Source organism: Panthera uncia, unplaced genomic scaffold (assembly GCF_023721935.1).
Source record: "Panthera uncia isolate 11264 unplaced genomic scaffold, Puncia_PCG_1.0 HiC_scaffold_1340, whole genome shotgun sequence".
Taxonomy (NCBI): Eukaryota; Metazoa; Chordata; class Mammalia; order Carnivora; family Felidae; genus Panthera; species Panthera uncia.
The window spans coordinates 43,185-68,330 of record NW_026057965.1 but is presented as its reverse complement, the minus strand read 5'-3'; the positions used below and the strand labels follow the sequence as shown (position 1 = coordinate 68,330).

Below are 25,146 nucleotides of genomic sequence, written 5' to 3'. Positions count from 1 at the left end.
AACTTAGTAATTCTAGAACAAATATATATGAGAAAATGGAGCATCCAGGGTCCCACCCACCAAGGATTCTGATTCAGCAAGCCAGAGGTGGGAAGCAGAAACCAGCATTGTTAATGAGAGCCCCAAGTTCACCACACCCTTGAAGAAGCACATTTTACAAGCTAACAAGAATCAGCTGAAAAGCCTCTGGTCACACAGACACATGGTGAGTGCACTGAGCTGTTCTCCAAGTGTCTCACAGCCTACAAGGTACATCAGGTCATAGATGCTAACAGTAAAAATCCCTCCTTTAAGAAGGACGTACTTTGTTATGAAATTAGTGCCACATGGGAACTTTTTCGTAGCGAACTCCAATCAAGCAACTATATTTAACTTAAGTTAGATATACTTTATTTTTTAAGTTTGTTTATTTATTTGAGAGAGAGAGAGAGAGAGGCAGAGAGGGAGGGAGAGAGAAAATCCCAAGGAGGCTCTGTGCTGTCAGCGCAGAACCCAATGCGGGGCTCAAACTCACGAACTGAGTGAGATCATGACCGGAGCCGAAATCAAGAGACAGACACTTAATCGACTGAGCCACCCAGGCGCCCCAGATATACTTTCAATCCATCCGATTTAAGCCCGCACCATTTCACATTCCCTTTGGTAGACACAGAGAAGAGCCATTAGCCCATGTGTACATGTCACGTCCTCCTGTTCTAGAAGACCAATACCAATTCCCTATTTAACATTCTTTTTTCCTGGTTCTGTAACCCTGTTCCAGCAGCATCTCCTCCTAAGGTTTATTTCCCAAACTAATTATTTCCGCTGCTTTCCTCTAGACCCTCTCCACATTCTCTCAATCTTGAGATAATTGGCAACCAGAGCTTCCATCAGTCCACACGGTGACTTTATGTGAACTTGAAAGCACACCTTCCTCAAGACACTTTACTTCCATCTCGTGGAAAATTGTCACAAATACTAGTTTTGTTGGGACGAGTTACTGCTGACAGAAATTTGTCCTAATATACAACGGCATAATATCTGTAATGCGACTGGCAGATTTTACACACACACACACACACACACACACACACACACAGCTCCCAGTTGGCCCATGCAAACCACAGACGGTGGCCCCTAGCAGATAAACTTTGAGGACATTTGTATTTTTTGCACAAAAATTTCTACTCTAGGTCCAAACACTGTTATTTCCCATCACCAAGGAAATGAAGGTGGGATAAATCTTTTGATGGTAATTATGACTTACGTCTTCAGGCAGAATCCTGTTCTATAACTTGTTGCCCTGTGGGTGGAATGTTTGGAATAAGTTGGATTACTGGGAAATTAGTCTTTTGAATAGGCACCCCATTTATGGGAAACAAGAACAGAATCAGTTCAAGTTCTCACCATTTAACTAGAGAAAAATGAAGGGTGCGTAAAATCTGCATAAACACAATGGCAAAGAAATATTTTGTCAAGAAGTAAACTGCAGTGCACAGGGAGGAATAATAACATCTATGGATGTGCCTTAATCTACAAAATGGAGAATTAAGGCAATCAAGCTTGCTTTCTTTTCTCTTCCCTTTTTCTCCCACTTTCTCACTTTCAAAGGAAAGTACTCTATGGATAATTGAGGCAAAGGGATTTTTTTCTCCTTGAATAATTCATGAAATTGCCTCAATTTTCCTCCTCACTTTTCACTACGTTTACTTGTGCAGACTCAGACCACATCTACATAATGAAACTATATCACTATAGCACGATCAACAAGGTATTTGTGCCTTTGCCTTCATTTTTCAATTGATTCTGTGACGCTGAACTGTATCAACCGTGCATTGATCTGATTTCTTAAGAAAGAGAAAGAAAAAAGACTGGACCAGCCATACTGGCTTTGACCTCCGCTCCCTTCACTCTAGCTGCCAGAGCCAGGTGGCCCGGTTATTTCAAAGCAACGAGCAGTATTCTCGCCAACTAGTATATTTTATTAACAAGGTTGGCCTGTCTGTTTATAAATCAGTAAGATCTCAACTTAATTTTGGAGAAACTGGACACGAGATGACGTAAGAATGCTTACAAGCTTCTTCTGAAAGCCAATAAAAAGTTGACTGGCCTTGGACCCATTATAAATTCTGTATCTGAAGTTTGGTCTTGGATTCAGAAATGGCTTTGAGTCACCACCACGTGCCTTGTCCCAATTTAGTGAGCTTAGCTTCCACGAGTATATCAGGAATTTTTTTTCAAGCCAATCTCCCAAAAAAACATAGATTCCTGTTTGCATCCATTTACATCTCTGAGGAGGGATGTAGATATTCTCATTATGTGAAAGTGTTTCTAAATGCTCAATGTTGTCACAAATATTACACCCTATCTCTTCACTCTTGTTGCTATATAATTCATGGAAAATCCCCATGTTATCGTTTCTGAGTAATTTTCCTTCACTAACTAAGCACTCACAAGACATAAGCAGGAAAGCTGCCTGGTCCAGAAACTCCCTCTCTGTAACACAGCCATCACTGTGGACTCAGAAGAAGCATTTCTTATAGAATGTCAAGCGCTTCTCACCCAGATGCAGGACGTGGCTTGCTGTCCCTTCTCTGGCTTTATTAAACATGGCATGATTCCTGAATCAGAATCAGGCCTGCCCAGCAGGGGGCTGAGTTCTTAAATATTGATGCTGATAATGTCTACACGGCGTCTGTGTCCAGTAGATGGATTCACTGTCCAACAGTTTTCACCTCTTATTTCTTTATCCTAAATTTCTCATTATTCATTGCCCCCTATGGCTCCATTTTTTTTTTTAATTTATTTTGGAGGTGCCTGGGCAGTTCAAATGGCTGAGCATCCGACTTCGGCTCAGGTCATGATGTCACAGTTTGTGAGTTCAAAGCCCCACGTCAGGTTCTGTGCTGACGGCTCAGAGCCTGGAGCCTGCTTCGGATTCTGTCTCTCCCTCTCTCCCTGCGCCTCACCCACTCATGCTCTCTCGCTCTCTCTCTCAAAAATAAACATGAAAAATAATAAAAGAAAAGAAAGGAAAGGAAAGGAAAGGAAAGGAAAGGAAAGGAAAGGAAAGGAAAGGAAAAGAAAAGAAAAGAAATCTTAACTGCGTTTTTAAGACCCCATTATAATGCAAACTCATTATTCATCAAACTATATAGTATAATTGGTTTCATGTGGACTATAGAGCCTTTTGGTTTGCAACTGAGTTAAATGAGGAATTTTTTTTAATTTTTAAATGTTTATTTTTGAGAGAGAGAGAGTGCACGAGAGAGCAAGCAGGGGAGAGGCAGAAAGAGGGAGACAGAGGATCTGAAGCAGGCTCTGTGCTGACATCAGAGCACCCCATGTGGGGCTTGAACTCATGAACAGGGAGATCATGACCTGAGTTGAAGTCGGATGCTTAACCAACTGAGTCACCCAGACGCGCTGTCTGTGTTTATTTTTAATTTCATTTCTTTTTTTTTTTTGTCTTTCCTTTATTTCCTACCTTTCTTTCTTTTCATTATAAACACATTATTTTTCTTTTCAATTATTACTTCTTTGTTCGTTACCCTCAATATACTATTTTTCCTTGAATTTTCTCTTTAGAAACAAAACCCTGCCACACATAAGAAAGCTCTCAAGCCCCTTGCTCTACGTCAGAAAGGCTATTCCAGCCTTCAATCCATTTGGGGTTGAGTTTTGTGTATGGTGTAAGATAGGGGTCCAGTTTTCCCAAGATCGTTTCCTGAAGTGCCTGCTCTCTCTCTCCATTATGTTCTTGGATCCTTTGCTGAAAATTAGTTGGCCATATATGCGTGGGCTTATTTCTGGGCTTTTTGTTCTATTACACTGATCCATATGTCTGCTTTTATGCCAATACCACACTGTTCTGATTACCATAGCTTTGTGGTAAAATTTGAAATGAACAAGTGTGATACCTCCAGCTTTTCTAAACATTGCCTTGGCTATTTGGGGTCTTCTGGATGTGTGAATGGAATCAATGGGAGAATCCTTTCAAATGTATATGTATTTCAAGTCAACATGTAAACTTTAAATATCCCACCATTTTATGTGTTGATTATATCTCAGTAAAGCTGGAGGGATAAAAGACAAAGAAGGGAAGGGAAGGGAAGGGAAGGGAAGGGAAGGGAAGGGAAGGGACAAAGAGGGGAGGAGAGGAGAGAAGAGGGAAGAGGAGAGGGGAGGGGGGAAAAGGAGAGCAGAGGGGAGGGGAAGGGAGGGGAGGGGAGGGGAGGGGAGGAGAGGAGAGGAGAAAGGCTCTATAAGTCACCAGCCTCTAGCCAGGAATGCTCCTCCTGTAATTCAAACACACCTCTACCTGCTAAGAAAGAGCACTTCCCAGTTCCTGGGCCCTCGCTTCAGCTCCCAAAGGGCATCAGCCTCACACACTCCCAATCTTCCTAGTCATTATGCATGATTGTTAAGGGCATAGACTCCAGGGTTGGATAAACCTCACCGGAACCAGCTCTGTGATCTTCAGCAAGTTACGTAAATCCCCAGGGTCTTAGTTTCCTCTTCTGTAAAAGGGGGATAATCATAATCGTCGCTGTAATAAACACTGAATGAGGCAATTGCTAAAGAGAAGCCCTTCGCACGGTGCCTGACAAATACGAACCCGCGTATGGCAGCTGTTTAGTGAACACTTCCACGTGCCAAGCAGTGAGCGAACCACTTACACTGCATCGCCTCGTGGCAACGCTATGGGCCCCACGTGCCATCATCCACATCTTCGAAAGGAGACAAATGAACACCCGAGTCAGCGCTCCAAGGAAGATCCTACTCACACCCACAATCCAGATAGCTGAGCCCTGACCAGCACGGGCTGCGGGCCAGACACAGTCACGACGGAGGAGATGGTCCTCCCCCGGCTATCATTTCTCCACTGCAGGGCCAGTGGCTGTCTCAGCCACCTGGCAGGCCCCTCTACCTGCTTCATCCTGTGGAACCTAGATTTGGGATGCACTGGGGAGGGGCGCGGCGGCCTCACATCCGCCAACAGAAATACGGCGCCACCTCAGAAGACCAGGGGAGGATACGAAAAGTCTCGAGGCCTTCAGAGCCCAGTGGAAGCCAGTCGGGCGGTGCTGCGGTCCTGGACTGCCCGACCGTGGTCTCCTCCTTTCGACGGGGGGCCACCTCCGTTGGACCCCGAAGGACTCTGCAGGGCACAGCAAACTTCTTCTCCAGGCGAAGACAGACATTTTCAACATCACTCACAGCGGGATGTCTTTGTAACCTCTGGTCCACTACAGCCTATCCTAAATGGGTAATCAGACCTGCAGGTATTAATTAAACTTATGGTTCTATTTATTGCAGCACTCTGGGGATTGAACAGACAGCAAATAGCAATAAGTACTTCTGAATGTTCTCTTTGGCTTAATTACTGTTCCATAGTTAGTCCATCAAGTTGATGTACAATCAACAAGGCTGTGCTTATTTATACAGCTCATGTAGAGTGAGAATGTTCAGGAGCTGCCAACATCTTTCTCGCGGTGCCTGAGTCTACTGGGGACTCAGGAGAGGCTGGGCCCGAGGAAGCCTTTAATCCGGCCCATCACGTACCATTTGGCAGGAGCGCCTCTCCCCCTAGCCAGCACCTTTCCATTCACACATAACCTTGATTGGCACTGGAAGGTACTTTGGACTAAGTACATCGCATACCCAGCCTACACAGGACAAAGAGAAGGGCAGAGTTTCCCAGCACCCCTGGTTTTTAAAGCCTCATGCACAGCCAGCAGAGATCATTAAAAGTACAGATTCCTGAAATCTAAAGGGAGTTTAGAGGCTATCTAATTCAACCACTTCATTTTACATAAGATGGAACGGGGACCAGAGAAGAAGAGTGGCTGGACTAGGTAGCACAATGTCTTGGTAAGGGAAGCTTGCGTTGCAAGAAAGACAGACCCGCTCAAGGCTAGCTTAATTCAGTAAAGGGAGATTTATTATTATAAGAGTCCAGGGGACTCTCACAGAATCCAGTTGGGGGGTTGCCGGAAATGGAAAGCCACTGCCTCCTGTTTCTGCTTCTTCCTACACGTCTGCCCCCTTCTCATATCTGCCACGGTCTTCATTCCTGTCCCTTGTGACTCCAGCTTGCATGTGGCTTTGGGCTGCCATGGTACCCAAATCTGATCCCACCTGCATATGACCTTCCACTTTCGAAGCCCAACCCCTTGTAACCACCTTCTCCACGGTCTGCAAATTGTGGATTTCACTGGCTCATCTTGGGGCCAGAGGTCAAGTATGATACAATCAACCGTGACCAGGATCCGTGGACTGACCAGGCCTACCCTTCAGCAGAGACTGGGAAGGGAGGCAGTTCCAACAACAGAGGAATGACATAGAAATCCAAAGAGGTAGTGGGGTCAACACTAATCCAGATTTTCCAACTCGGCATCTAGACCCTTGCCAGTATATTATACCACCTCTCGGCGTCAACCCAAAGACTATCTCTCACTTGGAGGGAAGATGGAGTTTGAAGCTACGTTACTCAGAAAATAGTGGTTGTATAATGGTGGCCTTAGAGGGGCCACATACAAAACTGAAAGAAAAACGCCTCAATTACCTTGCATATTATCCATCCATAAATACGATCAGAGAGAGACACAGAACATCAGGAACAAATAAGAATAATGACAGCACAGATCCTAGACTTCCTTCTCCACACTTCTCATAAAAATCGCATGTTTCAGTGGAGTTGAGAGATCCTTTTTCCAGGTCTTATAATCCGAGGGATGAGCAGAATGCCATCAAATCATCTTCTTCTCCTGGGAGAGTCCAACAATGATATTCATATTCCATCCTATAGTATCCGAACTATTTCAATTTGCCATAGAAAAGGAGCAAACTGTGCTGTTTTTCATTCAAATTTTAGTTCTCTTTCGACCCCCCCCCCCCCACATTAGGTTCAGTATCCTTCTACTTAGCAAATTAGGCAGGATGCAACACATTCACTCCTACTTCTCTCTCTCCCTGCCTCTTTCCCTGGACTGCCTCTTCCCTTCCGCTCCATTTTATAGGGAAAATAAGAGACAGCTGAAATGAGCCCAAGCAGACAGTGAAGGGAAAGGTTAAATTATAAAAATTAGGTGAGAGTTTGGATTGCTGTCTCCAAAGGGAAGGTCACGTCAGCGGAAGAGGTTCCGAGCTGCTAGTTAGGACAACCGAGACTAGACCCGGGTGTGGGAGAAGATGGCCACTCTGGGTTCTGAGTGTGTTTTGTGGCTTTGGTGCTATAAGTGATCTCTTGGACCTCTTTTTGGACATGCCCAGCCAGATGTAGATGAGCCCTGGTCACCGTAGAAGTCCCTTCTCACCACCACCGCCACCATCCCCCAGAGCACACCACAGTAGGGCTGAGGGAGCAGACACCAGAAAGCAGAAACCCCTGTTTAACTTCTAGCTGTGGCACCAAGAGTTTATGCAAGCCATGTACCTTCCCACCCTCTTTCCTCACTGCAAAATAGGGAATTTGGACCAGAGGATCCTGCTCAAGGTAGATCTTGACCTTTCCAGATTTTAGACTCCTTTGAAAACTCCAACGCATGCTATGGTCACTCTTCCCAGAGATAATGCACAAACACCTCAAGCGTTATGTACACTCCTAAGGGATCCATCTAACCTACCCAAGTTATCTTCGAGCCTGTTATCAATTCATAAAGCCCAAGTTAATATCCCTTGAACCAGACGAATTCTAATAAGGCACCTCTAACTCTGTGAATACCAATTATCCCCAAATCTACCCATGGAATAAAAGCATCCCAGAACTCTGTGAGTCAGGAGACACCATCAATTCAACCTTCTCCTTTTACAGATAAAGAAACAAAGCCAGGGCCTGTAATCTCAGAGGCCATGGGACTGGGAGGAGAACCTGTGCCCTCTGGCTCAGGTATCCCCTTGTGTTCCAAGATGTGGGTGCTGCAAAGCTACTAGGGGCTCCCTCAGCCGTGGCTCCCCTGTTGGAAGCCCTCTGTTCCCCCGGCGTTTATTGTCACGATCTCCTGGCTGGAGGGAGCTGGTAGGACCTGATCCTGGAGTTCTGTGCCTTCCAATGGGAGAGGCTGGGTGCCACCTGAGATCTGTTGGCTGCAACACCAATAGATCAGATGGGCACTGGAAGCTGATGGGCAGTGGATGGAACCAGTGAGCGGCCAGCAGAGAAAACTGTTTCATTTCAAAGGGCAGACAAAAACAATTCTCATACATGGTTCCTAACAGCACCATCAGAATTCTGCCGATGCCAGCCAATCCCGGTACCGGAAACGTGCATTCTCCTCTTATTCGTGAGACTATAGCTTGGGAAAATAACAGAGTTCCTTCACGCCCTCCCTCACCTAAAACCTCGAGCTTTTTGGTAACAATACTACAGAGTCGTGTCACATCCCATAAATCACACGTATGGGAGGAAGGCTTGAAGCATTTTCTCAAGTTGGTACAAAATCCAGATTTTTTTTTTCTTTTTTGCCAGTCTCCACGAGCCGTGGGTGTCTGGGTGGGTGGATTGAGTGACATGTTAGTGAGAAAGTTCCCTCCCCTCGCGGGGCTCCTCGAAAAAGGAGTCGGGGAGATGGCACTTGGGAAAGTGACAGGCGGATCACGTAGCACTGGCGCTGATGAAAAAGCGTTTAAATCTGTCAGAATCTCGAATTCAGAACAGCAGAGCTTCACTAACCTTTGTCAGGCTGGCTGGTTTTTTTTGTTTTTTGGGGTTTTTTTTTTTTGCATTCCAGGCAGCCCCCCACCCCCACCCCCCACCCCCGCCGGGGAGGCATTTGCGACCCCTCCCTCCTCTCTTCCAACGTCCTGCAGCCCAGAAAGAGACCCTGACAGCGATGTTGCCCCGCGAGCATCCGCACCTCCCCTTCGTTCCTCGGAAGCCCCCACCCTCCCCGCGCCGGCCGTGAGGGTCTCCCAGTGATCCCCTCTACCTGCCACGCTTGCAAATCAACTCCGTGGCTTGCCAGAAATTCAGAGTCTGAGGACACGCCACGGTGGCACAGCCATGACATGAGAACAGATGGAAAACTTCTCGGGAACAAAATGTGCACACAAAAAATGGATTCTGGCTTTGAAGTGCATATTCACGGTGCAGCTTTCAAGGCTTCTGAAAGGCCCACCCAAGCTCAAATCTGACCTACTTAGGCGGTGTTCTTATTTATGTCTCCGAGGAAGGAGCTGTATATTTAGCAAATGAGGACCATCCATCTTCCATGCCCACTTCTTCACGTTTATAGAGCCGAGCAATTTTCGCTTGTTAATTTCTCCCCAGACCGCCTCCCGAAAAGTGGATATAGAAGTTAAACACTGCTCAAAAATTCCATGAGCTCCAGGAATTCTGCATCAGTGCATTCCGGTTTTCATTGAGCGTGTGGGTTAACATCGCTTAAAAGAACAAGAATGAGACGGCTGTTGATCCGCGTTTGTTCCTTTTCTCTTCGTTGGCAGCGCAGCCGCCGGCCTGTCATTAACGCTGCAGTCAGATTTCCTGATGTTCCAACCTGTAAACTGCGTCAGTTTCTGCTTGGAGAGTCTAGGTGTGCAAAGTATAGACCTGAAGCTATTATCCGGCCTACGAAGCCGAAATAGACGTTAGTTTCAATTATCCGGGTTTTCAGGAGAAAGGCTTTTTAACCTTCCTTATCAGGATAATTGCCTTGACCCCCACCCTTTGTACATATCATGGAAACCATAAAGTTTCAATCCCCAGAGCAAGGAGCTTCCTCAAACCTTTTTCGGAAGCAGCAGGCTTTCACAAAACAGTAAGCGAGCACGTGAAGAGCACGCCTTCAAAAGACGATGTTGATTCTTAACAGTTTAGTTTACAGGAGTTCGCCAAAGAGACATCTTTACCGAAGTCGTTAGTGCCAGGATGTCACATCACCCGGCAGTGCGCTCAGACTCCCTTGGATTTTCTTGGAAACCCAAAGGTCAGTTTTAGGGAATTCAGGGCCCACTGCCTCCACGCATGCTAGAGCGTATTTTGTTTTCTTCCGAATAAATCTGGTAATCGCCTCCCTCTTCCCGCCAGAGAGACAAAAGTTGGTTGAACGGTGTGCGAGAAGAAAACGATAACCCTAGAGGGTCTTCCCATATTATGTACTTTCTCTCCCAGTGCTCAGCACAGGACTGTGCTCAGTGTTTGATGAGAAGAGTTTCGCAGCCCAGCGCTCACCTTCTCAATTAAGCAAATGTGTGCACAGCACCCAGCTCCTGGTTGTGTCTCCCGGCACCTACGCGCTCCTGAGCTGTGGCCACAGGGGGCAGATTCTCCGGCACGTGGCACATGTCCCAGAGGCAGTGGTGACCATCACCACCGTCACCACACCGCAAGGACCCTCAGCAACGATCTCGCTTGAAAGCCTGACCTTGATGTACTTGCTCCTTGCCCCGGACTTTGCCCTTCCTGAGAAGTTGCTCGAGCCTCACCCTGAGTCCCTCCTTCCTCCCCTCAGAAAACCGAGAGCTCCATTTCTAGGTAACGCTATCGACTGTGCGCCTGCTAACTTGGCATCCTCTACTTAACCTACTTAGCTCAGCACGGTGAGATGGAAATAAACATGGGCACCCGGGGCATTTCTCTTACCTGCAGCTGGCTCCCAGGTCATGCTGGGACGGAGCTCATTGAGACACAGCGGGACCTCTGAACCTGGCTCCCGCACCTCCACCTAACAGATCTGGCACGCAACACAAAGTGCCAGGCGCACCTGCTCGCCACACTGCAGGGGGAGTGACACTGGCGTGAGGATTAAATTAGGTGATGCTTGTGCGCAGAACTCTCCAAACGACCGGCACAAAATCGACAATGTGGGAAGGATACCACTACGGAACGAAACGCGTCTTCCCAAATTCCTACGCGGCAGCCCTAATCCCTGGTGCGATGGCTAGGGAGCCAGCCGAGGTGACCGGGTTGAGATGAGACCATGGGGTGGGGTCCTCAGGGTGGCATTAGCGCCCTTGTAAGAAGAGACGCCAGAGAACTCGTTCTCTATCTCTGCCACGTGAGGACACAGCAAGCCAGGAAGAGACCCTAACCAGGAACCTGGCCATGCTTGGCGCCCTGAGCCTGAACCTGCAGCCTCCAGAACTGTCACAACTAAGTGTCTGTTGACTGAGCCCCTCAGCCCGTGGTATTGTGTTATGGCAACGCCAGCAGCCTAAGACGGACACGTTCTCATCTCCCACCCACCTTACCCCGTCCTAGCCCCGCATTCCTCTTTTTCCAGCTGCTAACAACATTCCCCCCCGTGCAGCTCCACGTTTCAAAGCTCTTTTCCTTCCTGCATCAGTCACAATATTCCGGCTTACACTGAAGTCAAGCATTTACCAGGAACTCACTACGCACGATACACAAGGCGACGTCTTCTGAGACCCCGTGCCCTCCAGTTAAACAAGTGCCTTTGGTGTCCCTGGTTGCCGCTTGCGGTCCTGCTCACATCAGCCGTGATGCCGAGTTCAGAGAGCGAGGTAAATGAAATACAGCTCTGTTGGCTTCTGCTCCATTAGGAAAGGGAAAAATCAATGTTTGCCAAATGTAGAAGGACAAAATCAATAGCAAAAGAAATTTTATTTTCAACCTTCTAAGGGAGTATTACAAAGAAGAGAGAGTGAAAATTATTATTATTTATTGATGTATACAGCACCCTCTGAAAGCCTCAAAGTGTTTTATGGAATTACAAACTGCCTTCGTCCTTTGCTGCGTACAGATCACTGTTCTGCTCCTGGGGAGCCCTCCCGAAGGGGTGAGTGCGGGAAGTGTGAGGGCCACCTGACACCGTAGTCGCGGGGGTGCCCATTCAATGGTAACTCGTGTATTTATTAAAGAAGAGAAAGTAATAATTAGTGCGATGAAGTTAGCCCACTCTAATCTTGTGGAAAGTTCCTGAGGAAGAAGCCGCCTCTTTAGATTTTAGATGGCATCGTAATACATGTGGTTTGGCAGAAGGAGGAGAAAACCCACTCTCCACCCTTCTCCAACGTTCCTTCGTTGGAACAAGCAGCACATTTGGGGAGAATAAGCCACCTGCTGCCAACATCTTAATGCAGTTCCTGGCAGAGGAGTTTTGATAGATGGCTTCAAAGCCACGAGTGTAAACCCCTGAACAAAACTTTCCAGAGGATGAAACGTCAAGAGAGCGAGGTTGCAGGAAGCAGGGCTTGTGGAGGTTGGCAGCTGTGGAAAACTCCACAAAGGGAAGAGTCGAAATAAAATCTTACAAGGGGAGAACGATTTCCACTTTTCAATCTCCTTTCACCTGGGTTTTTTTCTTTTTCTCTCATTTGCACTTTGTGACGATCCTTGGAGAGAGAGGGGGCAGGAATTATTAACCCCATTTTATGGGGGCTCGGAGAGTGCAAGTGACTTACCCCAAATCTTTGCCTGTTTATTGGCAGGGCTCAGAAGGGAACCTGGTCTCCTGGATTCTTAGTCACGAGGAAGATGAGAGGTTTCGTAGCTGAAGCTTCCACCTCAAACAGGAATCCCCTCCGTAGCATCTCCGTAGGCAAGTTTCTGGATGATGAGTCCAACCCCTCAGAAGAATAGCACTTCACTTTTAAATTATCCCAAATACCATCTGACGTCATGAGACACTAAGACTAGTTCTGGAGTTTCTGGAGACTATTCTGGAGACCAGTTTCTGGAGACTATTCTGCTTGCTTTGATGGGAATCTCCATTCACACCATGGACTCCAAGTGACCTCCTCAAAATCACTTCACAGACACTGCCAGATTTTCCAGCCACCAAACCCCCATTCTGTACCTGTGCCGTTAATTACCTCAGTGAAGGACTTCACATTTAGAAATATTCAGTGCTCTCTGTATTCACACCCATGACTTCAGCCTACCAAGTTGTTACGACTCCTGACTCTACCTTCTAGCACACTGTTTATCCTGCCTGGATGTCTAAGTCGGACTTTCTGTGCCTTCCTTCAAAGTATTAATCAGTTCAAGGACTGGAGCCTAGAGTACAGCCCTAAAGCTGGCCATGGCGAGTGCCCGCTGGTTGGTGTTAGCTCATTAATCTACTCCCTTTGGTCATCCAAAGAGAAGTGGATTTCTTCGGCTGGTATTCAGTTCACACGCTTCCGGTCAGGCACTGCTCTAGGCTCAGCTGCAGGCAATAGCTATTTGAAGGACAAGAGAGAGAAACTATGCAAAATCCCCCTGGATCAGCTACTTTACTGCCCCTTTGCTGCTTTGTGGCCCCCGCCTCATGGGCTGGCTTCCCCTCTAAGGGCCCTCGTCGGTATTCCCGCTTCCAACTAAAGCCTGCCGTCCCTCCCACTCATCAGACTTTCCTCTGAGCTTGGATGCTCCTGGTTCCAATCCCAAAGGACCAACTTGCCTGCTATAGATCCCCCTGAAACCAGCTGACTTTCCTCCATTATTCCCTTTGCCCTCTTATGACGTCCCTTCTCCCTGAAGCTAGTCTGTCACCTCACAGCTTCATTTTATCTGCACAAATATTACAGGAAACTTAGTCAAAGCCCTTAATAAAGTCCAGACCTATCACGTAATAGTGCCCTGAAATATATCAAGTCTTGTCACCTTATCCGGAAAAGAAAGAAATTTACCACTAAATGAATTACTGAATTACAGTTTGTGTATATAGAGCAAACTCCTGAATGGGCTTACCAATCCCTTCTGGAAACTATCTCTCTCCCTCCCATGCCATTTCCATTGTTTTCACACAGTCAGTGTGATCCCACACCCTCAGCTTCTTAGTCCAATTGGTCAACTGCCCCAAGCTGAGCCCACAGCATTTTTTCTACAGGAGTTAAGGCCAAAACTGAGGCAGAGAGACTAATCTCTCTTTGGTGACTGGGCCCAAGATAAGGTGCTTGGAAACTGTGACCTGCCATGTTTTCAGCCATGTGGGCCATGGGGACGCCCCCACCCCCAGCAAGGAGAGAGAAGACAGAAATAGAAAGGCAGGGAGGCACCAGGCAACAGACTAAGAGCATCCCGAAGGCTCAAGACTCCTGTCCCCGTTTTCCTTAGATAAGCCACGTTCTTCTCCTTGGGTCCCAAAACTCGGTTAAAACCTTTCAAATAAATCCCCATTTTGTTTATGGTAGTTTGAGTTCACTTTCTGTCATTGGCCACCGAAGATTCCTAAGTGACACAGTGTGGGGCACTGACCCCACCCCGGAGCCAGCCAGCTGCCTTGCAGGACTACACCGGTGAAATTAGTCAACCTCATGCAATCCTACAAAGAGCTTGTTGGCCCGCAAAAAAGAAAGAAATGTAAGGAAATGAGGTCTCACAACCATGCTACTTATTTCAGAGTCTCCTTGTGTTTCCTTTTTCTTTCTTGATGTCCTGTTCACAACAGAGGAAAGTCCCTCATGCTAGGCAACAGTCCAAATCATGGACTTCTTTCTGTAGGCCACAGGGAGAGAAACTCGGAAGGGCCAAGAGAGTTACGTCTGCTTATTTTGGTTGCTTTGAGTCAAGCAGCAAAGGGATTTTCCAGTCGAACAGGCCCTGAGCGCGGCAGGAATGTTTCATGATCCTGTCACGCTTCCCTCTTCCCATTCACAGCCCAGGCCAATCATCCGGTAAATACCTGAGAAGGTTGCCTTTGTATACGCTTCCTGGTTAAATCAAAACAGCTTCCAAAACGTAGACATGGGAAAACTGGATGAACCCCTCAGTCCTAAATTCAGTCTGATTCACAAACAACGGCTAAATATAGAAAGACTCTACCCATTTGAGGCCAACAAAGAGTGTCCAGAATCTGCTCTTGGAACCTCTGTATCACATGGGAGCCACTGATGTTCCAGCCCAGAGGGAGGGGACTTTCCCTCCAGAGTGGCCATCGCTAAGCAACATCAACCCAATGACCATCGGCCTTGGGACCACCATGATACTCCTTGCAATTTTCTTGAGGATATTCCAGAAGGGAAAGCCACAGGGCTTAGATTTTAAGTAACTAGAACAGATGTATAGTGTAAATTCCTTAGGGTCAGGATCCCTATTGGGTTTAGTGTTTTTCCCCTCTAGTATCTGCTATATCAGGACCAGATAAATCATATGTAGGGCCCACTTCAAAATGAAAACACAGGGCTGCTGGTTCAAAAATTAAGAATTGCAAGAGCATGACAGCAGAGCAATAAACCAAGTGCTGGGCCCTGTGTGATCGTCCAGGTTGCTTACAAGCTGTAGCCAGTCTTGTCCATAGCACCCTGGTCATGATTTGTGCAGCATAAATGCTTATTAGTGAATCAATAAATTGAATAACCAGGACCAGAATTAGAAGGGCGGGGGCAAGACACCTCTGCTTCAAGCAAACAACCCACCCTTTCTCTTTCATGCTTCTGCTGGGAACTCTGATAAGAAGGGGTTCCACTATAGAAGTTTGAGAAACACTGCTCCGCAGAAGCATCTTTGTAGGATTTAGAGCACAGTGTCACTGATAACCAGGTCCTCACTTCATCAATTCAGGTATGGAGTGAATAGACAAAACCATCAAGAGAAGATCAGAGGAAAGGAAAAACAAAAAAACCACCAATGTGTGAAATTTAAATCTCTTCTAGAACGTGCTGTCTCCTTATAAATTATCTACAAGTTCCCGGGCTGCCCTGCCCATCCCCTATGGTAGACCACCCCTTATCAATGCTATTTTTTTTCTCTCTCCCAATTTGTTCACATCTGCATATTTACCCATAGTCTCGGTTCCTATTTATTAGTCCGTCACATCAAAGTATCTGCTCTTGGATCACCTTCTGAAAACGTTAGAAGAAAGTGATCGGTCTTTAAGGAAGGTGTTAAACACTGGTAGGATGCTTGCAATAACCTTGGTCTGCTCTTTGAAAGCAAAGAATGGGGATGCTTACCCAGCATTTTCTGAGAAATGAGTGTAAATTGCAGGAAACAGTGTGTAAATTAAAGGAACTGCCTAATATAATTAGCCACACAGGAAATGTAATGGGTCTGGAAAACAAAAGTGTAATTTATGAGGAAATATCAATTGGAATAATGTAAATAATGGGTCTTTCACTGCGGTTCCTATTGCTTGTGGAACTAAGGTAGTCATTAGGCAAGGAAGCGCTTATCAAATTCTAAAAAGGTTCTCTAAAGCTATGACTTTAGAATGTCATATTACCTTCAAGAAAGATCCTTAATTAATGGTGGGGCTGTTGTAAGATGTATAATGGGCCCGGCTGAGTTTCCCCATTCTTCCCACTGTGCTGACTACACCCATAAAATATGGCCTAGCTCTTGGCCAGGATCTTTGGGAAAGCTTTTTGTAGTGGGCCTTTCATTTGATGGTGAACCGCTCCACTTTTGGCTCACATTTCTTACAAGATTTTCCTCTGAGGTGGGCAGACACCGACAACATTGACTCTTTTAATATCATCCACCTGAATTACAATTATTACTGGGGTTCTCGATGCCTCTCCATGAATCAGTTTAGCCTCTAGGAAAAAAAGTAGATACTAAGTTCAGTGGCTCACTGCATAAATGGAAACATAGCCCAAACCTCTAAATAATGATCAAGCACGGGGTGCCTGGGTGGCTCAGTCAGCTGAGTGACCGACTTTGACTCGGGTCATGATCTCATGGTTCGGGGGTTCGAGCACTACCTGGGGCTTTGCGCTGATAGCATGGAGCCTGCTTCAGATTCATTCTCTTCCCCTCTCTTTCTCTCTTTTTCTCTCTCTCTCAAAAATGAATACACTCTTTCTTTTAATTTAAATAATAGTCAACCATATAAGCTTTAACTGAAGCTCATGCAACAAAGACCTTTTCTAGGTAAAAAAACAAAATGTAACTTGCATATTTTTGTGTATTTTTCCCCGTTGTTACCCTGATTGCCATAATTCTACCTTCATAGTAGAGCGACTGGCTGCCATAACCCAGAAAACAATGGTGATGAAATGCAAGGCCTCTCAATATCGGTACCTCTGAAGTTCTTTATGTCTTTGATTCCAAATGACAGGGAATTGGACAAATCATGAAATACAGCAGGAGACAACATGAGCAATAGGTGTATCTTACACCTCTACTTCTGTTCCATCTGTTGGCCCTTGGACTAATAAATCTGCTAATTCATACAGCGATAGCCACTGCCTGACCCTCCTGCATTCTGTTACTCTTGTGTCTGCCTGCGGTGGAGATCTCGGTCCTCACACTCCCAGACTTGTGAGGTGCCTGCCTCCAGGGGGCTCTCCCACCATGGCTCCAGCCCACCAGCCCACTCTCCTCTGGTAGGACAAGTGTCTGCAGAGGACATCTCCTGCTCCATATGGGGCTTTCCTCTCTGCTCCCACCTCCACAGGGCAGCCTGAAGGGCTCAGGAAGAATAATTCTGCCTCCTCCAATGCCATCACTCTAAACTCCTAAAACAAGCACTGTTTCGTACTGAACAACTCAAAAAAAGACAATGGAAAAGTACATTCTAGAACGTTTTTCTATTCTTCAGCCAACAAATGGTCAAAGGTTAGAAATTCAGTTCACCAGAACTTTCTAGTCTCATCCATGGGTCTTTTATGACCCTGTTAAGGAGGGGTGATGGGCTTCTTGGTATTAACAGTGGCTCTAAAGGTAGAGGTAGTGACATTTATTTCTACACAAAGAAAGAAAAAAAAATAGCCTCTTCCTTATTCTTATTTCTGGCCATCGCAGATATCCTTCTTTATAATTACTTGGGCTATTGCTATTGTAGCCATCATTTTCACTATTTAGTATTATGGGTATTTAGAGGCTCATAAAAATGTGAGCTTCCTCAATGCTTAAACAGCACGAGAGATAAATCAGAGGCACAGAGCATTGGCTGACACTGGATGAAACCTGACTGGGAACAGCTGGATTGCTCTCTTGACTAAATATTTACAAAAGGCATGATTATATCACTGAGCGACACTGTGCGAATATAACAATTTATCAATCATCTTGTTTAACAGCAATCCCCACAGGAAGGGCTACATTCCCACTTAACAATAAGAATCTACTGGATGCTAATTAATTTACTTCTTTTCACTTAAGGTTATTTCAGACACGTATGCCCTTGTGCTTTTATAACAGCACATTTTACACGGAGACCAAGTAAATGTTGTATAGGCCAAAAAAAATAATAAAAGGGAGGGTCAATGTTAACTCTAAATCTTGGCTCACAGTCCATCTTCTGGGGTTAGAATAGAGAAACGTGGACATGTTAAGGCGTATTCTAGGGATCCGGCTGCAGATGTTACTGCTAATTCTAGAGAATATGAGAAAAATGAAAGGACAAAGGCTGGTTTCCTCTTGAATTTGAATAAGGAAATGTTAACCAGTTGTTGTTTACCACACAAGCGGTCATGGGGAAGCAGGCCCATCGTTATCATTCAGAGCACAATTCTGTCCAGTGACAAGCATTAGTAGAAGGAAGAAGAGCATGGTTCCTGTCCTTGGGTGCCCTTCAGCCTCAGGGGAACAACTGGTGGGCTCAGCCCAATTTGTATAATATCACACGGAACACAGATGTAAAGTCCTGCGAAACCAGTTAGTAGAGGAATTCTGGGAGGATGGCTGTGGTGTCAATGGCACAGTTTTGGACCTTCCAGAATTGTGACGTAAAACAGAGCATGTAGATGGCACAACTGAAACACATGGACCACATCTGTGACAAAAGTAGGCAACAAGATTTCTTTACAAGTCCCAAAATATAAGTGGATATTGCTAAAGTACTTAATGCCCCAATACCTGAGCGTTACTGGCAACTGTGAGGTAGAATCCAAGGGAAGGATTTAGAGCAAGCCTGTGAGCAGGAGAAGAAAAACAAAACAAAACAAAAATGAAAACAAAAACGAAAGTGAAAACAAAAATAACCGACAGGTGTATCCGGGAAAGTGTGGTGGACAAATCTGAGAAGAGCAGCTGAATCTGTGACTAGAAGGTTGAAGATTCTCCAGCCATCTGGTCCCTCTGAACCCTCCAAACTGACTAGCAAACTAACAAAGTCTCCTTCCAGGAAGGGGCCCCATGAGGAGACAGTCAGGAATGTAACCAAAACTGAGCAGGATAGGGATGATAGAGGCAAAGAAAAGATAAGATACAGAGAAAAGTGGGACAGAGATGAAGGGAAGAGAATTGTGAAATCTCAGGAAGCAAGCTGTCACTGTGTTTTTAACATTATATAAAAACACCATAAGAGGGAGCTCCACAAAGTAAGCAAAACTCTATGAACTCAGCCTCCATCTAAAAATTCAAGAGAACTAAATTCGCATTAAAATGAGGAATAAAATATATATATATAGGTCAATTCCCATACAAAGTGACTATCAAAAAATAAAATATGTATCAGAACATCACTACAAACAACAAAAACATCCCAGAAAGACATATTAAACACACACACACACACATACACACACACACACACACACACACAACCTTGCAATATACTCTTTCAAAACAAACTAAAGGCTTTAAGAAAATGATATGAGACAGGAAAGAGCAACGAATTAGAATTAGAAAAACTCAAAAATGTAGGGACAAAACTTAAGAAAAACTTACACATAAAATAATCACTAGAAGACTAAATTATAAGGAACACAAGAGCAAATAAAGGTAATAACATAGTGACTTCAGACAGTAAAAAGGAAGGAATTTAAAAAAATAAATTTGTAAAAAGATTTTAATAGGATCAAGAGAAAATGACAAATATTGGAGATAAGCAAAGAAAATCTAACATATCGATATAGTAGTCCCTGAAAAAGAAAACTGAATCAAGGGAGCAGAACAAATCATAAAAATTATAACTAAAAAAAAAACAAAAACAAGAAAAGCAAAACTTTTCTCAAATTAAAAGAAAAAAAGTGTCAGACCACATATTGAAAGAGCTCTTTGAATTCTTGTATCCTTGAGACTACCCCAGAATGATCAACACCAACATGTATTCTAAAAAAAATACTGGACTTTAAAGAAAAAAGAAAAAAAATCATTTGGACATTGGATAAAAAGAACTTGTGATTTATAAAAGAATGAAAGTGGGTTTTCAGTAGACTATTAAATACCAACTCTTGTTCCAAAAGAAAATAAGGAAATATATTTCAGATACTCAGGGAAAGAAAATATGAGCTCAAAATTTTATACCCAGCACACCTGGCCTTCATGTAAAAAGTGCTCAAACTCTTGTTAACATGCAAAACTCAGAGAGCTTTGTTTCCATGAGCCTATCCTAAGGAATCCATTATTTCTAATGAATTCAGACAGACAAAATGACTAGAAGGGCATCAACAAAAAGAATTGTGATGAGTATTAAATACATAGTTAACTGTAGAACTAAGACTAAAAAAAAATAAAAGGGAGAGATTATAATATGTAATAGCTAAATGATATGGTAGTATGGATATAGCACAGTCATTTTTAAAATGGGAGAGGAGTGAAGATAGCATATTTCCTATAAACTGGAAGAAATTTATAAGTCTCTGCATTCAGAGACCTGAGAAAACTCAGGATTGATTCCTTTGAAAAATTATAGGTGCTCTTCCATTCTTTCATTAGGAAGAATACAATGTCTGCCTGCTTTTTTTGTTCTTTTTAATAAAAACTTTAATATTTCTACTGGGGCACCTGGGTGACTCAGTCAGTTAAGCATCCATCTTCAACTCAGGTCATGATCTCGTGGCTTATGAGTTCCAGCCCTGTGTTGGCCTTTGTGCTGACAGCTCAGAGCCTGGAGCCTGCTTCAGATTCTGTCTCTGTCTCTCTCTGCCCCTCTCCCACCTGTGTTCTGTCCCTCTCTCTCAAAAATAAATAAACATTAAGAAAATACTTTAACTACTTTTAATAATTTTACTTATTTTTATTAATCAAAATTGGTGATATACTGGGGTGCCTGGGTGGCTCAGTCAGTTAGCATCTGACTTAAGCCCAGGTCATGATTTCATAGCTCATGAGTTCGAGGCCTGTGTCAGGCTCTGTGCTGACAGCTCAGAGCCTGGAGCCCGCTTTGAGTTCTGTGTCCCTGTCTCTCTCTGCCCCTTCCCTGCTTGTGCTCGCTCTCTCTCTCTCTCTCTCTCTCTCTCTCTCAAAAATGAATAAACGTTTAAAAAAAATTTTAATTAAAAAAAAATTGGTGACATACTATTAGCATTGTTACTCCTATACTTTGTGTGTGGGTGATATGAGATTAAGCAAACAAGTAATTATGGGATCTTCTAATTCCCTCATTCTGTGTCCTTCTTGACATAAAAGAAAGAAGATACAGATACAATGTACATCCTGCTTAGGTAAAAATCCCATAGTACTAAATTTGAATTGGAGGTATCAGTGGTATTTTATTTTTAATCATGAGGTATTTTATTTTTAAATATGCATATGCTTGTGTTTATTTCCTAGATCTATCCACTGGAAAAGCCTAGGGAAAAAATGAGCAATCCAGTAACAATGAGTATTGTGGGTTCCTAGATGGCAGCCTTGAAATGTCATTTCCCATCATTTAAAAAGTGGAAGGGGAGGGGTGCCTGAAACCAATGTAATATCATCAGTCCACTATACTTCAGGTAGAAAAAAACATTAAAAAATAAAATAAAAATGAAAAGATGGGGGGAGGGCTTCTTGGGGCAGTGGGTGGGACAAGAAATGTAAGGATAAGAAGATAAGTCTAGTATATCCTAACATACCAGATATCAAGAATACATTCAAGGCCTGTTTGAGCTTTAGTAAGAATTAGAATTGCAATGGATTGAAATTTAACATACATATTTAAATCCACACTTTTAGAATAATTTTTTAAGTGGTCACTTTCTGAAGATGGCAGAGAACCAATGCATAATCTCAAAAACTGGGTAAATAAAAGGACAAAATCAAGAACTTATACTGTCTTCTCTGTCTGAATGATACCTCTGGGTAACCAATAGCAGTTGGGATGGGGGGAGTTATGCTATAAAATTATTCCAGCTAATATATAAAAATAAAATGGTAGAATTAGAACACCACCATTCGGCAAGCACTATAAATTAATGGATCTAGGCATTGAAGATGAGCAGTTGCTAACATCAAAAAAAAGTGAAAAGCGGGCATTGTGTTCCTCCTGATGAAAATCACAAGGTCACCAATAGTCTTGTCGAAGAGAGCAAACCAGAGTCTCAACCAGCCTCCGTATTCAGCTGCCAATGTGCAGAGAACACAAAGGATAGAAACACATATCAAAACGTCCCATGCATCTACAAGCACCAAACCTTAACTCTGGGAAATTCAAATGGCCAAGTTCCTTAACATATAAGTTTTAAAGAAAATAAAGGGATATCGGGCAATCTATAATTACAAAATTAAAAATATATATGTCAAATAAATGCTGTCTCGGATGCATAGTTGAATGGCCAAACCATTTTAAAATGCAAGGAAGTGACTACTGTAAAGAAGTCAGGGTAGGGGTGCCTGTGTGGCTCAGTCCGTTGAGCCTCTGACTCTTGATTTCAGCTCAGGTCACGATCTCATGGTTTGCGAGATCAGGCTCCACATCAGGCTCTGCACCAACAGCACGGAGCCTGCTTGAGATTCTCTCTCTCCCTCTCTCTCTCTCTCTCCCAAAATAAAATAAACATTAAAAAAAAATAAGAAGCAGCAGAAAAAGTCAGGGTAGTGGCTGCCTTGGGAGGGAGTGGACAGTGACAGAGATAAGGCACATAGAGGCCCCTCGGGGTGTCTGGCAAAGTTCTATTTCTTGACTTGCAAGGCATTTACAAGGGTGTTTGTTCACTTCATAAAATTCCACTAGGCTACATATTTGTTGTATGTGGTTTTCTCTATCTGTGTTCTGTTTTGCAATGACCAAGGTTAAAAGACAACCATAATCCCAGAAAAAAGGGTATAAACACTATTATTATGTAAAGAATGTGAGCCTTTGAATCAGACAGGTCTAGATGTAGGTCCTACTTTGCCACAAATAAAACTGTGGGATCTCTGACCTCTCTGAACCTCAATTTCTGCTTTCAAAAGGTAACGACAGAACCTAAAAGTTCCAGCTATCTACTAAGTATTCAATAAATACTAGTTTTATCATTTTTTTCTCTTTCCTCTCTCTCCCTCCTTGTTGAGTGTCTGTTGGAATAATCAGCAGGGCTGAAACCATGTAGGATTAGTCAGTGAAAACTTCAGGAGGATCCGTGGAGGAATCCAGAGCGGAATTTTTTTTTTCCAGTGAAAGAGATGGGATATCCACCAGAGAACGCGAGCGGTAATCCAGGTGGGAGGGGAGGGAATACAGAAAAGGGCAGTTGGGTTATACGAAAGGGAAGTCAGAAAGGAGGTTTGCCTGATGAGGTGACAAGAATGGAGGTCACCCACGTAACTACCCACAGAGGACGGGCGGTAACAGATGAGTGAAGCAGACTCCTTGCCGATAAAAGCAGCACAGGGTCAGCAAGAAATCGCAACTGACCTTCAGACTCAGCCTGAAACAAGAGGGCGTGGGTGGGTGCTGTACACGGAATGCTGGTACCTCCCCCCAAATTCGTATGTTGAAACCCTAACCCCTCTTCATGTGATGGTATTAGGGGGTGGGACCTTTGGGAGGTGGTCAGGGTTGGATGGTTCACGAGGGTGGAGCCCCTATGATTGGGATTAGCGCCCTTCTCGGAATCACAGAGAGCTTACTTCCTCTCTGCTCTTTTCCAGGTGAGGCTACAACAGGAAGTCAGGGGTCTGCAACCCGCAAGTGGGCTCTCACCAGACCCTGACCACGCTGGCTCCCTGGTCTCAGATTTCCAGCCCCCAGAATGGCGATAAGTAAGTTTCTGTTGTTGATAAGCCACGTATTTTGTTTCAGCAGCCAGAACTAAGACAGTGGGGATTTTAAGACTTTCTAAACTCAGGTTTAAGCATGGTTTCTTTTTTTTTAATTTTTTTTAACAGTTATTTATTTTTGAGACAGGGAGAGACAGAGCATGAATAGGGGAGGGTCAAAGAGAGGGAGACACAGAATATGAAGCAGGCTCCAGGCTCTGAGCTGTCAGCACAGAGCCCGACGCGGGGCTAGAACTCACGGACCGCGAGATCATGACCTGAGCCGAAGTCGGCCGCCTAACCGACTGAGCCACCCAGGTGCCCCAAGCATGGTTTCTTAAAAGCTTGTGGACTACCAGAATATATACTCTGTAAGTACATTAGTCCTTCGAAGCTAGGGAAAACAGCAAGACACGCCCACATTAGAACCGTGTTGTATACCCCGAGATCACTCTTGACGCTGAGGTCTTCTTTCACAGAGCATTGGCACGTTAAGGAGAAGCCTGTACACCCACAGCCAACCAACCACAGGAGAGATATAGCATAAATATACCAAGATCCTAAAACCCCCAAACTACAAGTGGCAATGTTTACTGGAAAATAAATATGGGTCCATGCAGCAATACTTGGTCACGTTTACACTACTGCGGGCCTAATGAATGCTTTTCTTCACTGGGCTTTCTCTTCAGAAGTTTATTTATTTCCTCTAACACCCATCCAGGTGATTCCTATATCCTATGAATAATCAACACATAAGCTTGTACTTAGAGTGAGAATAAAGGAACTGACATGGAAAGGTGGCCTGTTAGATACCAGTGGTGAGACAAAATCCAACCCAAGTGATGCGACAACTGGAAAAAAGTCAGATCTGTCCAATTAACTCAACTAGTTATACATAATGCTAACACCGCACTCCACATAGCTCTCACGGTGCATCAGGCACTGTGCTAAGTACTTCCTTGCATTACCTCCTTCACGCACACTTCTCTGAGGTACAAACGATTATAAGCCAGAGGAGAACTGAATACACAGGTTGTGTAGCTTGGCCGAGATCATGCCATTAGATTCCAACCTATGTCCTCTGCGACCAAAGCCCGATTCTCTGTACTCTCTCACGTAGCTGTCGAGGAAACCTGCATCGTGTTAACTCAGGTTGTTGTTCTGGTTCTCCTTCTGTTGTTCTCAGGTTCTGTTCTGGAACTTTGCTTCCAAGAGTTCTGGGTTAAAGGGTGCCATCTGGATGTTCTTACGGCAGAAGCATCTGAATCTGAGGGGACCCAACGAACCACCCTAAATCCGGCTGAGACCCTGGGACATCCTCCAGGCCACCGCCTGTACCACTAACCACAGGGAGGGAAGGAGCACAGAGAAGCTGTGACCAGAGCTGGGAGCTGGGCACAAACCCCATCCAGCTATAGCACATACTAGCTATGATATGGACAAGTGGCTTC

General features: G+C 44.6%; 1 long non-coding RNA gene across 1 annotated transcript in view; it reads right to left on the bottom strand.

Annotated features, from left to right (window-relative positions):
- Window positions 1-24,913, bottom strand: part of LOC125916947 (uncharacterized) — a 72,671-nt gene extending 47,758 nt beyond the window's left edge. Inside the window, exon 1 of the long non-coding RNA XR_007456068.1 lies at window positions 24,664-24,913. This is a non-coding gene — a long non-coding RNA (uncharacterized LOC125916947). The remainder of the gene's footprint in view (window positions 1-24,663) is intronic.
- Window positions 24,914-25,146: the final 233 nt, after the last annotated feature.